The sequence below is a fragment of the Oncorhynchus clarkii genome, chromosome 6, assembly GCF_045791955.1.
Source record: "Oncorhynchus clarkii lewisi isolate Uvic-CL-2024 chromosome 6, UVic_Ocla_1.0, whole genome shotgun sequence".
In the NCBI taxonomy this organism is placed as follows: Eukaryota; Metazoa; Chordata; class Actinopteri; order Salmoniformes; family Salmonidae; genus Oncorhynchus; species Oncorhynchus clarkii.
The window spans coordinates 55,793,913-55,800,544 of NC_092152.1; positions in this window are offsets into that span (position 1 = coordinate 55,793,913).

Here is a 6,632-nt window from a genome sequence, read left to right on the forward strand (position 1 = left end):
AGTCCAGCTATGTGTGCACATGGCTTGCCTCCTCATTTCAAGCACTTGTTGTCTAAAACAACTGTCTGCTGGGGAGGAGGAATATGTACTTCGCTTTGATGAGAGCCTTAACCTTTCTGGGAATGGGGGCAGTATTGAGTAGTTTGGATGAATAAGGTGCCCTATGTAAACTGCCTGTTACTCAGGCCCAGAAGCTAGGATATACATATGCATGGTAGTAAAGTTTCCAAAACTGTTAAAATAATGTCTGAGTATAACAGAACTGATATGGCAGGTGAAAACCTGAAGAAAATCCATCCAGGAAATGCTATTATTTTGAAATGGCTGTTTCCATTGAAAGCCTACCCACCATACAAAGACTTATGACCCAGTTTACGATCCCTATGGCTTTCACTACATGTGGCCAGTCTTTAGGCATTGTTTCAGGCTTTTACTCTGTAAAATGAGGGAGAAACACCACATTCAATGAGTGGACAGTGGAAATTTCCAGAGATGTTTGCTGCGCATGACCGGGAGTGTGCATGACCGGGAGTGCGCATTCTTGTTTTTACTTTTCAATTGACGGAGATATTGTCCGGTTGAAATATGATCGATTATTTATGACAAAAACAACCTGAGGATTGATTATAAACATCGTTTGACAAGTTTCTACAAACTTTTATGGTAATTTCTGGACTTTTCATCTGCCTGCTGTGACCGCGCTTGGTGCCAATGGACTACTGAACAAAACGCACCAACAAAACGGAGGTTTTTGGACATAAAGAGGGACTTTATCGAACAAAACCAACATTTATTATGTAATATGGAGTCTTGTGAGTGCAACCATATGAAGATCAAAGGTAAGTGATTAATTTTATCGCTATTTCTGACTTTTGTTACTCCTCTACTTGGCTGGATACTGTTTGTAATGTTGTGTGTGCTGGGCGCTGTCCTCAGATAATCACATGGTATGCTTTCGCCATAAAAGTCTTTTGAAATCTGACACTGTGGTTGGATTAACAAGAAGTTTATCTTTAAGCCGATGTATAACACTTGTATGTTTGAGTAATTTTTATTATGAGATTTCTGTTTGAATTTGGCGCTAGCGGAACACCTATACCTAATAGGTTTTAACAGGAAAAACACAGTCAAAGCAGTGTGACTTTCATGTCCGTTTATGGGATGAGGACAAAGTTGACAAGATTTTATGATTCTAAATTTATGGGACATGCGACTGCGTTGGACCTTAAAGCGGTCTATAAGAAGAGCACCAAAGATCTACCAAAGAAAATTCTCCATGGATGGACCAAATGTAAATTGGTTGAGAAGTCTCTCCTAGATTTTGATGTACACCTTATAAACACTGGCAGTTGCAGTCTCCATATTGTACATGGAGCATTTCATGCTATGTACCAACTTCTGAAGGATACTCCAGGCTGCAGGGAGGACTACTTCAGATCCCCAATGCCACTTAAGTTATGCAAGACATGGTGGGTTGAAAATGCACCCGTGCTTGAGAGGTTTAGTTTTAACCCCATTTGGCAACATATATGTGAAGGCTGTAGAGAAGCGATGTCCAAATCCAGGCACAAAGTCCTTTGAGGTGATTCAGGAGGCCGTTAAGGACCCTCTCATGACAGCAAAACTGAATTTCATCTTGTCAGTGAGCAAAGAAGTGACACCATTCCTCACACGCTACCAGACCGAAAAGCCCATGGTGCCATTTCTCTCTACAGACTTGATCAAGCTGCTTAAGGAGCTCGAGGAGCAGATTCATTAAGCCAGACCTCATGAAAGAAGCAAAGACCCCTCAAAAACTTTTTGATGTCGAGGTGAACCAGTCATCCAATCACATCGACTCCTCACAGGTCGACTTGGGCTTTGTTACTCAAAGAATTGTGAGAGACTTGTCCGCAGGGAAGAAAATTGGACAGAAAACATTGATGGACTTGAAAATCGCTCACAACTGTTAAACTCATTGTGGAATCTCCACTGAAGATTTCTCTGGTCTCGCATCTTTCTTTCTTGGATCCAAGGGAAATGGCAGGCAGAAATGGAAAGAAGGCCCTAACCTACTTTGTAAATAGTCATTGGTTGAAGGAAGAAGATTGTGATGACATCATTCAACAATACTCACTTTTTATTGATGACATTGTCCAAGCCCAACACTCAGAGTTTGTAAACTTTGATCCTGTCCAAGACAGCGTGTGTTACTGTCACACGAGCAAGTCTTAGTAGAGCGTGGATTCTGATCCCCTGCTGATATTGTACGTTTGCCCACTGACATAGAAATGATCAGTCTATAATTTTAATGGTAGGTTTATTTGAACAGTGAGAGACAGAATAACAACCAAAAAATACAGAAAAACGCATGTCAAAAATGTTATAAATTGGTTTGCATTTTAATGGGGGAAAAGTATTTGACCCCTCTGCAAAACATGACTTAGTACTTGGTGGCAAAACCCTTGTTGGCAATCACAGAGGTCAGATGTTTCTTGTAGTTGGCCACCAGGTTTGCTCACATCTCAGGAGGGATTTTGTCCCACTCCTCTTTGCAGATCTTCTCCAAGTCATTAAGGTTGAGGCTGACGTGTGGCAACTCAAACCTTCAGCTCCCTCCACAGATTTTCTATGGGATTAAGGTCTGGAGACTGGCTAGGCCACTCCAGGACCTTAATGTGCTTCTTCTTGAGCCACTCCTTTGTTGCCTTGGCTGTGTGTTTTGAGTCATTATCATGCTGGAATACCTATCCACTACCCATTTTCAATGCGCTGGCTGAGGGAAGGAGGTTCTCACCCAAGATTTGACGGTACATGGCCCCGTCCATCGTCCCTTTGATGCGGTGAAGTTGTCCTGTCCCCTTAGCAGAAAAACACCCCCAAAGCATAATGTTTCCACCTCCATGTTTGACGGTGGGGATGGTGTTCTTGGGGTCATAGGCAGCATTCCTCCTCCTCAAAACATGGCGAGTTGAGTTGACCACAACACTTTCACCCAGTTTGCCAATGAACATCTGAATGATTCAGAGGACAACTTCAGACGGGCATGTATATGTGCTTTCTTGAGCAGGGGGACCTTGCGGGCGCTGCCTTCACGGCGTAGTGTGCTACCAATTGTTTTCTTGGTGACAATGGTCCCAGCTGCCTTGAGATCATTGACAAGATCCTCCCGTGTAGTTCATGGCTGATTCCTCACCGTTCTCATGATCATTGCAACTCCACGAGGTGAGATCTTGCATGGGGCCAAAGGCCGAGGGAGATGGACAGTTCTTTTGTGTTTCTTCCATTTGCGAATAATCACACAAACTGTTGTCACCTTCTCACCAAGCTGCTTGGCGATGGTCTTGTAGCCAATTCCAGCCTTGTGTAGGTCTACAATCTTGTCCCTGACATCCTTGGAGAGCTCTTTGGTCTTGGCCATGGTGGAGTGTTTGGAATCTGATTGATTGATTGCTTCTGTGGACAGGTATATTTTATACAGGTAACAAACTGAGATTAGGAGCACTCCCTTTAAGAGTGTGCTCCTAATCTCAGCCTGCCATGTGCCAGATGGGAAGTCTGCTGTTCTGCAGGATATTTCCAGGATGGTGTCCAACAAAACAGCAAGAGCGGCAATCGGTGTGCGGGAGATCTTCACCTCCTAACAGAGGGTGCTGTTCCCTGGCAACACCGCAAACTACACTATGCACAACCAAAGGCTATTTTACGAGCCATCCACATTGCAATAAGAGTATTCTTCAATTTTACTTAGCTACATTTGAAGTCTGAAGTTTACATACACTTAGGTTGGAGTCATTAAAACTAATTTTTCAACCACTCCACAAATTTCTTATTAACAAACTATAGTTTTGGCAAGTTGGTTAGGACATACTTTTGTATGACAGAAGTAATTTTTCAAACAATTGTTTACAGACAGATTATTTCACTTATAATTCACTGTATCACAATTCCAGTGGGTCAGAAGTTTACATACACTAGGTTGACCGTGCCTTTAAACAGCTTGGAAAATTCAAGAAAATGTCTTGGCTTTAGAAGCTTCTGATAGGCTAATTGACATCAATTGCCAGGTCGCAATTGTAAATGAGAACTTGTTCTCAACTTGCCTACCTGGTTAAATAAAGGTGAAATTAAAAATTAATAATTTGAGTCAACTGGAGGTGTACCTGTGGATGTATTTCAAGGCCTACCTTCAAACTTTGCTTGACATCATGGGAAAATCAAAAGAAATCAGCCAAGACCTCAGAAAAAAAATCTAGACCTCCACAATTCTGGTTCATCCTTGGGACCAATTTCCAAACGCCTGAAGGTGCCACGTTCATCTGTACAAACAATAGTATGCAAGTATAAACACCGTGGGACCACGCAGCCGTCATACCGCTCAGGAAGGCTCTGTCTCCTAGAGATGAACGTACTTTGGTGTGAAAAGTGCAAATCAATCCCAGAACAACAGCAAAGGACCTTGTGAAAATGCTGGAGGAAACAGGTACAAAAGTATCTATATCCACAGTAAAACAAGTCCTAAATCGACATAACCTGAAAGGCGGCTCAGCAAGGAAGAAGCCACTGCTCCAAAACCGCCATAAAAAAAGCCAGCGTCTCTGTCCAGTATAAGCCCGATGCATTTCTATAGGAATAATATGCAGACCTACCCTTGTCGCCTGCGTTCCTGCCTTTGAGACAAAGACTCCCATTGTTAGGGAGGAGACATGAGCATCTCGTCATTATATAAAGATCTCTGGTTTCAGTCTCTTGGGAATTGGAAAGGAAAGTTAGCGAGTGCGCTGTTAGGATGCTGGATAGTCCTTTAGTCAATTGATGTTTTGCCAAAATTAGATAATTACTCCTGTCTAAATAAAATAATTCAAAATACTTCAACAGGGAGCATGACTAACATGCTGACTACACCAGGCGTGTCCACATGTTGATTTTGTCCACCAACACCAGACGTGATCAGGACATGCAGGTTGAAATATCAAAATGAACTCTGAACCAAACTGTATTAATTTGGGGACAGGTCAAAAATAATTCAATGTTTATGGCAATTTAGATAGCTAGCTTGCTGTTGCTAGCTAATTTGTCCTGGGATATAAACATTGGGTTGTTATTTTACCTGAAATGCACAAGGTCCTCTACTCGAACAATTAATCCACACATAAAAGGGCAAACCAATTTGTTTCTAGTAATCTCTCCTCCTTCAGGCTTCTTCTTTGGACCAACCAACTTTAAAGGTGCATTACCACCACTAACTGGACTGGAGTGTGGACCTCAGTTAATCTTCAATCACCCACGTGGGTACTGAATATGCTCCTAAAAACCAATGAGGAGATGGGAGAGGCGGGACTTGCAGCGTATCAAGCTTCACTAATATAACCAAGTTCTATTTTAGCACTTGGCTACGCCGATGCCCGCGAGCATTGTGGATGCAATGATTGAATAACATGTATGTGTAAATATATTTTTCAGCGCACACGATGCAGCCACTGTGGTCAGCATGTTCGCCACAGAGGTTCATTGGCTTCTTTAAAAAAAAAAACAGCTGTGGGTTGTTTCAAATCACAAGTGTGTTTGGGAAGCCTGCAATTTGGGTAGTGCGCATGGGCAATAGGTCTAACTGATTTGAGTTACGGCTGTCAGTGAATAGCGTCAAAAATGTGTTTTAAGATAATGTCGAGTATAATTTTAAAATGTTGCACCCAAGGCGCTCCCGAGTGGCGCAGCAGTCTAAGGCACTGCAGTGCTTGAGGTGTCACTACAGACCCGGGTTCAATCCTGGGCTGTGTCACAGCCGGCCGCGACCGGGAGATCCATGAGGCGACGCACACTTGGCCCAGTGTCGTCCGGGTTAGGGGAGGGTTTGGCCGGCAGGGATGTCCTTGTCCAATCGCGCTCTAGTGACTCATGTGGCGGGCCGGGCGCATGCACGCTGACACGGTCGCCAGTTGTACGGTGTTTCCTCCAACACTTTGGTGTGGTTGGTTTCTGGGTTAAGCGAGCAGTATGTCAAGAAGCAGGGTGGATTGGCAAGGTCGTGTTTCGAAGGACGCATGGCTCGTGACCTTCGCCTCTCCAGAGTCCATACGGGAGTTTCAGCGATGGGACAAGACTAACTACCAATTGGGGAGAAAAAGGGGTAAAACTAAATATATATACATACAAATAAAATAAAAAATTGCATCAAGGGGAGGGGTGTGTGGCGACTATATGGTGCATCTGGTGCATCTCCAGAATGCATGCATATGTAGGAAAGTGCCCATTTGGCAATGTCTTATTTCTTGTCTTAACTCACCACGTACACCACACATTATTGTTCGCCTCACACAAGTCAACAAAGTCTCTTGTTCTAACATCCATTGCGATTGCTAGTTCCTCAGTATATAAAAATCTTTCCAACACTCCCGCCCTCGATAATCACCAAGCCTCGGTGTGAAAGAGCATAATACCTGTATCATGATCTGATGATCCCATATATCCATTGGAAATGCCATGAAAATCAACTTTCTGTCCCGAGCTCACCATCGTAGTAAACTTTGTGGGCCCGGAATAGGCTAGTTGATACTTTGCAAGTTTGTTAGCAAGACAGATAAGGGAGGCAGACATGCAGAGAAGAGATTTGAATGTGAATGAAATAACCAGAATTTCACGATAATTTCTGT